This window comes from Salmo trutta, chromosome 1 (genome assembly GCF_901001165.1).
Source record: "Salmo trutta chromosome 1, fSalTru1.1, whole genome shotgun sequence".
Lineage (NCBI taxonomy): Eukaryota > Metazoa > Chordata > Actinopteri > Salmoniformes > Salmonidae > Salmo > Salmo trutta.
The window spans coordinates 5,746,043-5,754,487 of NC_042957.1; the positions used below are offsets into that span (position 1 = coordinate 5,746,043).

General features: G+C 43.2%; 1 long non-coding RNA gene across 1 annotated transcript; it reads right to left on the reverse strand.

The window, feature by feature from the left end:
• Positions 1 to 1,061: 1,061 nt before the first annotated feature.
• LOC115154041 (uncharacterized) lies at positions 1,062 to 5,332 on the reverse strand. Its single transcript, XR_003867813.1, has 3 exons — positions 4,670 to 5,332; positions 4,136 to 4,202; positions 1,062 to 1,265 (listed from the first exon to the last, which is right to left on the reverse strand). It is a non-coding gene; the product is annotated as an uncharacterized LOC115154041 (long non-coding RNA).
• Between the last annotated feature and the right edge of the window lie 3,113 nt (positions 5,333 to 8,445).

An 8,445-nucleotide genomic window follows, 5' to 3' on the forward strand; every position in this document is an offset into this window, starting at 1 on the left:
GGTTGTTCTACTGGATATTATAGGTGAATGCACCAATTTGTAAGTTGCTCTGGATAAGAGCGTCTGCTAAATGACTTAAATGTAATGTAAATGTAAAAGTACTCGCTAAGAATTAACATAACAGACCAGAAAAGCATGGAGAGTTAGTTACATGTGGGAAATGGTTAGAACTTAAAACTCAACCTGAGGCGAAGAAGATAACTCCCAGACCTAAACATTGCCAGTTTGCAACTGTGCGTGTAACGTGCTTCAAACTGACTAAAGATACAAGGTGGGAAGGATAAAATCCCATCTCTGATAATCATTGGTACATCTGAATATCTGCTCTGAATTCACTCCACTACAAGCACAGACAACTAAGAAGAAGGACAATGTGGCCTCTGGTGGACAATCAGAGCCTTACACCCACGCGAGGGCTTGGTTCTGACCAAGATAGACGAAAAACGAAGGCATTCAACACATAAATACATTCATTATTTTCTTACCCCAAACGGGTGGTGGTTCATGTGCAAGGTCTATGATTAATGTGACAATAGTTATACAATGTATCCACGATTAATTCCCTTTTTCTCTCTATTTTCCACACCTCTCTGTAATAAGCTGTCATATCTTGTCAGTCCACTAGGGACTTTTGTCTCATGTCATTGTATGTGTATTCCATGTAATTATTTAGTTAGTTAGTAAATAAATAATTAAATCAATTTGAATAGTACTGAATAATAAGCAAAGCTGGGGTTCTAGCAGATCCAAGAAGGTTACGACTCTTCAGAATGAGACTGATATGAGGTGATGATTAATAAGTTACTTATCAATATATCATTTCTAGAGTTTAATTTGGGCGATGGTAACTCGTTAATAGTTTCATGGTAATTTAAATCGGGTAACAATTAAACATAGTTAGTGGATGAAATAAATAACAGTCATCACATTAATGAAAGTCACGTCACAACAAACAATATGTATTGGTGCATTTAAATCAACATCTGTATGTGCCTTACTAGAGGAGGCAGTTGAGATGCCTTTGGATACACGGCAAAATATTTTTTGGTAGCTTATTGGGTTGAAAGGCTTAGAGAGGTTTAGCATACCACTGCTACTGTTCTAGATGAATGTTGGGAATGTACTAGTAGACAAGGTAGTGGTTTTGGTTGGACAGTTGGAAAGCTTGCTGATGAGAGTGGTTTGAGAGAGTTGGAGGTTGGCCCTTCTTTGGTAATAGGGGATGTTCCTCCATGGTTACTCCCAGATCCTGTTGTTGATCTAACCTTGGTAGAGAAAAGTAAATATTGGTCAGAAGTCAGTGAAACTGGTTGACAATTAAATTGGTATACGTTTATGCTTTTATACAGCTTTTAACAGATGGCTCCAAGGACCCAGATGTTGGGCTCACAGGAGCAGGCGTTTACGTTTCTGAATTTGATGTGCAGAAGACTAACAGATGAACTGTCAGTTTACTAAGTTGAACTGTTGGCGATAATATTTGCCCTCCAGTGGGTGGAGGACGTACAACCTGTTAAAATGATAATATGCTCAGATTCTCTGTCTGTATCGAATAGTTTATCATCTGGTAAATTTAATAGGAGTGACCTACTATTGGAGGTATTCATGTTATTGGGGAGAATTGAGAGAATGGGTGTAGTGAGATTCTGCTGGGTCCCAGCACATACAGGTGTGAAAGGGATTGAAATTGTGTTGGTACCATTCTTTATTCATGGCTGTGATCTTAGGCAAAATTGTGAGTGAGCCCACTCCCTTGGCTGAGAAGCAACCCCACACATGAATGGTCTCAGGATGCTTTACTGTTGGCATGACACAGGACTGATGGTAGCGCTCACCTTGTCTTCTCCGGACAAGCGTTTTTCCGGATGCCCCAAACAAATCGGAAAGGGGATTCATCAGAGAAAATGACTTTACCCCAGTCCTCAGCAGTCCACTCCCTGTACCTTTTGCAGAATATCAGTCTGTCCCTGATGTTTTTTCCTGGAGAGAAGTGGCTTCTTTGCTGCCCTTCTTGACACCAGGCCATCCTCCAAAAGTCTTCGCCATACTGTGCGTGCAGATGCACTCACACCTGCCTGCTGCCATTCCTGAGCAAGCTCTGTACTGGTGGTGCCCCGATTCCGCAGTTGAATCAACTTTAGGAGACGGTCCTGGCGCTTGCTGGACTTTCTTGGGCACCCTGAAGCCTTCTTCACAACAATTGATCCGCTCTCCTTGAAGTTCTTGATGATCCGATAAATGGTTGATTTAGGTGCAATCTTACTGGCAGCAATTTCCTTGCCTGTGAAGCCCTTTTCGTGCAAAGCAATGATGACGGCATGTGTTTCCTTCCAGGTAACCATGGTTGACAGAGGAAGAATTATTGATTCCAAGCACCACCCTCCTTTTGAAGCTTCCAGTCTGTTATACGAACTCAATCAGCATGACATAGTGATCTCCAGCCTTGTCCCCGTCAACACTCACACCTGTGTTAATGAGATAATCACTGACATGATGTTAGCTGGTCCTTTTGTGGCAGGGCTGAAATGCAGTGGAAAAAGTTTTTGGGGTTTTCAGTTCATTTGCATGGCAAAGAGGGACTTTGCAATTAATTACAATTCATCTGATCACTCCTCATATCATCATGGAGTATATGCGTATTGCCATCATACAAACTGAGGCAGCAGACTTTGAGAAAATGTATATTTGTGTCATTCTCAAAACTTTTGGCCACAACTGTACAGGTGTGGAAGGGATTGAAATTGTAGCCCAGTTAGCCAAAATAGTTTTGAGACGAGATATAACTGACGTTAATGTTACACTGGGTACAGGTGAGGCCAAATGTAAGATCAGAGCCATTTTGATAGGTGAGAGGCAGAAGAGATGGGACTCTGAGCACAAGGGCCGGCATTTATATTCCCTCCAAAGAAAGGTTGGTGGGCCAAGATTCGAAGCTCAGATTAGGAAGGAAGAGGTGGTGTTTGCTCGATTGCCCTAAAGACATTGTACATTGAACTCATCATTACATCTGGTTGGCAAACATGTGAATGGTTTGTGTCTGGAGTGTATAGTCGATGAAACGGTGGAGCATGTGTTGTTATATTGTTGTAAGTATGTTGAAGAGAGGGAAAGATTGAAGTGTAGGGTCATTGAGAATGGACTGGGTTGGGGGGGGTTGGAAGGGATTAGTGGGATGGGGGAGGGTCTATTAGAAGTTAGTAGGGCTCTTGTTTTGTATTACACCTATATTTATATCCACAATGAAATATTACCTCTACTACTGAAACTACTACTGAAACCTCTACTACTGCCGTGTCAGAATTAAGGCTACCTGACAGGCTCACTGTTGAACCCGTCGTCTTTCTTCTAGAATCCAGAGGACATAAAACAGTATACAGGTAAGATAGATTTCGATTTAATGACACGACACGTCAATATTTTCATATATGCTGTTCATATTAATGCGAAATTACGGTTCTTTTTTTAAAGATTTCTCATAAAAACAAGCGTATCTCTGTGAAATATCAATGGAGGACTGAGCGTACCACAAGCCTTTTCTTTTCAAGGCCTTTTGCATTTAATTCAGGTTATGTTCATTTTGCTTTTGGAGACCCGTGGAAAATAACTTTGAAGACAATCACCAAAACGTGTACATTTAAATATCCTAGAAAGCTTCACCGCTCTGTCAACAGATCTTGGTGCTTATTATTGGACGTATTAGGTAGGGTACAGTCGGTGAACACTCTATACTGTGCAAGTAGTCATGATATCATTCTGACAGGTAGGTATAGGCTACTTCGTAGCTAGTTAACATTTAATAGAGAAGGTTTTAGGGAAAGCCTTTCCATCTACCAGAAGACAGTTAGGTCTATCATTACCATCACTATATTTTTCCTGTTCCTTAATTGTTTGAAACCTGGACCTTTTTTCTTCATATTATGAGGCATGACTTACCTTGCTTCAAAGTAGCCAAGTAGCCAAATACTACATTAGAAATGTTGAGGGAAATATTTTATAAACTCAAATGTGCTCTCTAGTTGTTCAAATCAACTTTCTTTCAATGTCTAGCATTCATTGTCTGACTGTCGACAGAGTGTGGATTGGTACTCATCACGGTAGGAGGCCGTTCCTTATCATGCTAGAACAAAAGACATACCTGTTCTGTACGGATGAACCTGACTTTGGCTGACAACTTGACTTTGAGCCAATCAGAGAGCAGGAACCTCCACGTGGGGAAGCGACAAGAAAAAGGAAAAAAAGAAGGCAATTTTCATCAGAATTGTTGTACCTCAAACAATAATGCTGCATAATACAACTTTTTTTTCTATATCAAGTCTTTATATATTTTATGTCTAGCTAAGAGTTTTGTTTTGAAGAAGGATTTTTTGTTAGGTTTGATAATGTACACTAGATTATTAGTTAGCTACTGAGCAAGGCAGTCACACACACTTCATATGAAGGTAAACTGCATTTTGGAACATTCTGCATAGGTCTACCGACATGTACATATTCATGCGCTTAAAATGTGAAGAAATAATAGTTTTTCAACATTTTAAGCTGAACATTCTGATACGTTCCATCAGCCTTATGAATTGATACAGTGTTTACCTCCACTATGCTACTTTGATACACATCAGTGGGGATTAAGAATTGATTATACGAAATGTCTACTGAAAACAAAGTGGTATACCTGCGTATAGCCTCCATTACACCACTGACTGTACGATTTGAAAGGGCGCTCCTCCCTTACTGCTTTTGTCCGTTCACATCACCAAACGGTGCGCCTCGGCTCAGGTTGGTAGAACTCCCTCATAGGCTAACTTAGGAAGGCACCCCAATTCTGATATTTTTTTCACTAATACGTATTTTGACCATTCAGCTATGAAAAGATCTGATGTGAAAAGATCTGATGTGATTGGTCAAAAGACCAATAAGTGGAAAAACGATTAGAATTGGGCTGCCTGTGTAACACAGCCATAGGTCACTTTCTACAGCTAAGGTGAGGTGACGCAACAACCAATGGTTGCGTGCCACATCATCAACTGTGTCGTCCACTGATATATGATGTGGTTAGTAGATACTTAAAATACCGATCAAGGTGATGTAGATCTGCCAGACGTCAGCAACTTCTAAGCTTTGGAAAGCGGCCGAAGTCTGTCTGGCCGCAACCACAAACTCCCTCATAGTCTGTTTGGTCCCAGCCACACAGGCTGTGGTTGCACAGGCAGCCCAATTCTGACCTTTTGCCCCACGTTATGGGCAAAACAGCTGATCTGATTGGTGAAAAGACCAATTAGAAGGAAAAAGATCAGAATTTGGCAGCTATAGACTCATGAACATGTATGAAATTGAAAATGCATTCATCATTTCTGTAAATGTTGAACTGAATTTGGTGTTTTTCTTTTGTCGTCCAATCACCTCTGTTGTTCACCATACATCAACGGTGACTCCTGTTGAAAAACAATTTGCTCAATCCGGAATGGGTGGGTAGAATTCACTCTTTAAAACCATTGGATTGGTCCATGATGTGCAAACTCCACCCTCCAGCACACCAGCTGAATGAAATCCAGAGCACCTAATCGCATTTGGGAAACTGAACCAATTGAAATGAAGTTCATTGGTTGACAGCTGTACATAATTTGCCAGCCAGGTTAGAAGGGTCTGGGTTTCCTTTATGAGGTGCAACCAAAACAGCTGTTAGACATAGCAACAGATATTCTGGCAGGGTGTCTGGCTAGCATTAGTTCTGAATACTGTTGTGGTTTTGATCACTAAAATGGCTGTGACTTTTGGACTCTCGTTGAGGTTAGTTTTTCAATGTAGTCATCTGGTTGGTTTACCTTGTCTTAAAGTTTTCACTGGTTACTTGTGTTTAACTGTCTGAATATTTTGTAGTGTTTCCTGGATTTGCTGCCTGCTAATTGGAGGGATAACTTGTTTTACACTTAAAGGTGTGTTTTGGTTTACACTACTTCAGTTCAAATCAGTCTAGTTCCGATAGCTTAAGGCTGGGATTTTACCTCTTTTTGTTTTCTAGGTAATTCTCATGGGCATCCTGCCCACACTGGACCTGACCCAACTGGATCCTATGCCCAAGCAAGTGTGGTGCCTAGTCCAAATTCTAAAGTTTCTGGCGACAATGCAAAGTCACCAGAAGCTACTGGCCGCAATTCCACTTCAGCAGAAGCTACTGGCCTCAATGCCACATCAGCAGAAGCTACTGGCCTCAATGCCACATCAGCAGAAGCTACTGGCCGCAATGCCACATCAGCAGAAGCTACTGGCCGCAATGCCACGTCAGCAGAAGCTACTGGCCGCAATGCCACGTCAGCAGAAGCTACTGGCCGCAACGCCACGTCAGCAGAAGCTACTGGCCGCAATGTCACGTCAGCAGAAGCTACTGGCCGCGATGTCACGTCAGCAGAAGCTACTGGCCACCATGTCACGTCAGCAGAAGCTACTGGCCACCATGTCACGTCAGCAGAAGCTACTGGCCACGATGTCACGTCAGCAGAAGCTACTGGCCACGATGTCACGTCAGCAAAAGCTACTGGCCACCATGTCACGTCAGCAGAAGCTACTGGCCACCATGTCACGTCAGCAAAAGCTACTGGCCACCATGTCACGTCAGCAGAAGCTACTGGCCATGATGCCTCTTCAAGTGTGAAGTCCGGCCCCGGCGCCTCAGCAGAAGCGTCCGGCCCCGGCGCCTCAGCAGAAGCCTCCGGCGCCTCAGCAATAGCGTCCGGCCCCGGCGCCTCAGCAATAGCGTCCGGCCCCGGCGCCTCAGCAGAAGCGTCCGGCCCCGGCGCCTCAGCAGAAGCGTCCGGCCCCGGCGCCTCAGCAGAAGCGTCCGGCCCCGGCGCCTCAGCAGAAGCCTCCGGCGCCTCAGCAATAGCCTCCGGCGCCTCAGCAGAAGCGTCCGGCCCCGGCGCCTCAGCAGAAGCGTCCGGCCCCGGCGCCTCAGCAGAAGCGTCCGGCCCCGGCGCCTCAGCAGAAGCGTCAAGCCTTGAACAGACGGCCCGACCACTCAACTAGGGAGATCATAATATGGTTTGCCCAACTCCTTAATCGTCTTTCCCCTGTTACTGTGCCTCCTTTTGAAGAAAAGGTAACTGAGATGGGGAAATGTGCCAACTAATTCTCTTGTTTGAAACGAGGATCTCCTTCACTTGTGCATCGCCATGCAAATTGTTTACAGGGGTGGACGCTACAATGGTAGAAATGTTTTTTATAACCGTACGACTAAAATGGACTTCTGATTTGCCGGTATTGGTGACACTTTTAGGTTCTCCGGTTATCCTTTTGATTTAGCCTGGTGTTCCTGCTACTCTTGCATGATTTGCTAAATAAACAATTTGATTTTCAATATACCTTGTCCTTAAAATATTATGTTCTCTTCTGCATAACATGTGCTTGCTGTTTGGGAATGGTCTGGAGTAAAAGGGAATGTGGATCACAACACTTCTGTAAACAGATTTGTTTACCTTTGTTTCTGATGGTTCAAATGCTCAAGTTCTCTAAATTGTCAGAGCTCCCACAAATGTTCATATTTACTTGTCCCTTTGTAGGGTGTTCGATTTACACGAATCTGCCTGTTACCATAGGTGCCTGAAGAATGTGAGTGCAGTTTACCTTATGGTCCCATTGCCTGTCACTAACCTGTCCCAGGGACGCTAAAGTTTCTCCTTGGCCTTATTCAGAAACAAATCAACTTGACACATTGTGCCTGTTCCACAATGTTGGTCTGGCCAGACACATGGATGAAATCGTATATGCGTTCCTCGTATTCAGCTGTAAAAAATACTCTACTTGGAGTCGTTCAGACATTCCTTATGTCAACTCTCAATGTGGTCTTCTGCACAATCCATTTCTATCTGACCACAATGAGGTTGTACTTGCAGAAGCACCTGGCAGGAACTTTTTGATTTTAAAAGGTGCACTTAAGATCTCACTTTGTACAAAATTATCTAGAGACGTAAATATGAATTGTTTCTTAAGCCTGGCTGGTGACTAACTACTTTTGCTTTTTGTTATCAAGGCTTCAAACAATTTCAAGAAGCACTTAGCATTCTGACATTTTAGGATTGTCAAGCAACTATACTCGGGGGTAAAAAAATACTCACTGTCAGGTGTTAATTTTCAGCAAACTTAACATACAAAGATTTGTATGAACAAAAGATTCAACTGAGACAAACTAAACAAGTTCCACAGATGTGACTAACAAATGGAATAATGTGTCCCGGAGCAAAGGGGGGGTCAAAAGTAACAGTATCTGTTGTGGACACCAGATGCATTAAGAACTGCAGTGCATCTCCTCACAGACTGCACCATTTTTGCCAGTTCTTTCTTGAGATGTTGCCCCACTACAAGGCAGCTGCAAGTTCCCAGAAATTTCTGGGGGGAATGGGTACCACATGAGGAAAGGGGGGAAAGGGTACCACATGAGGGAGGAGGATGTCTTCC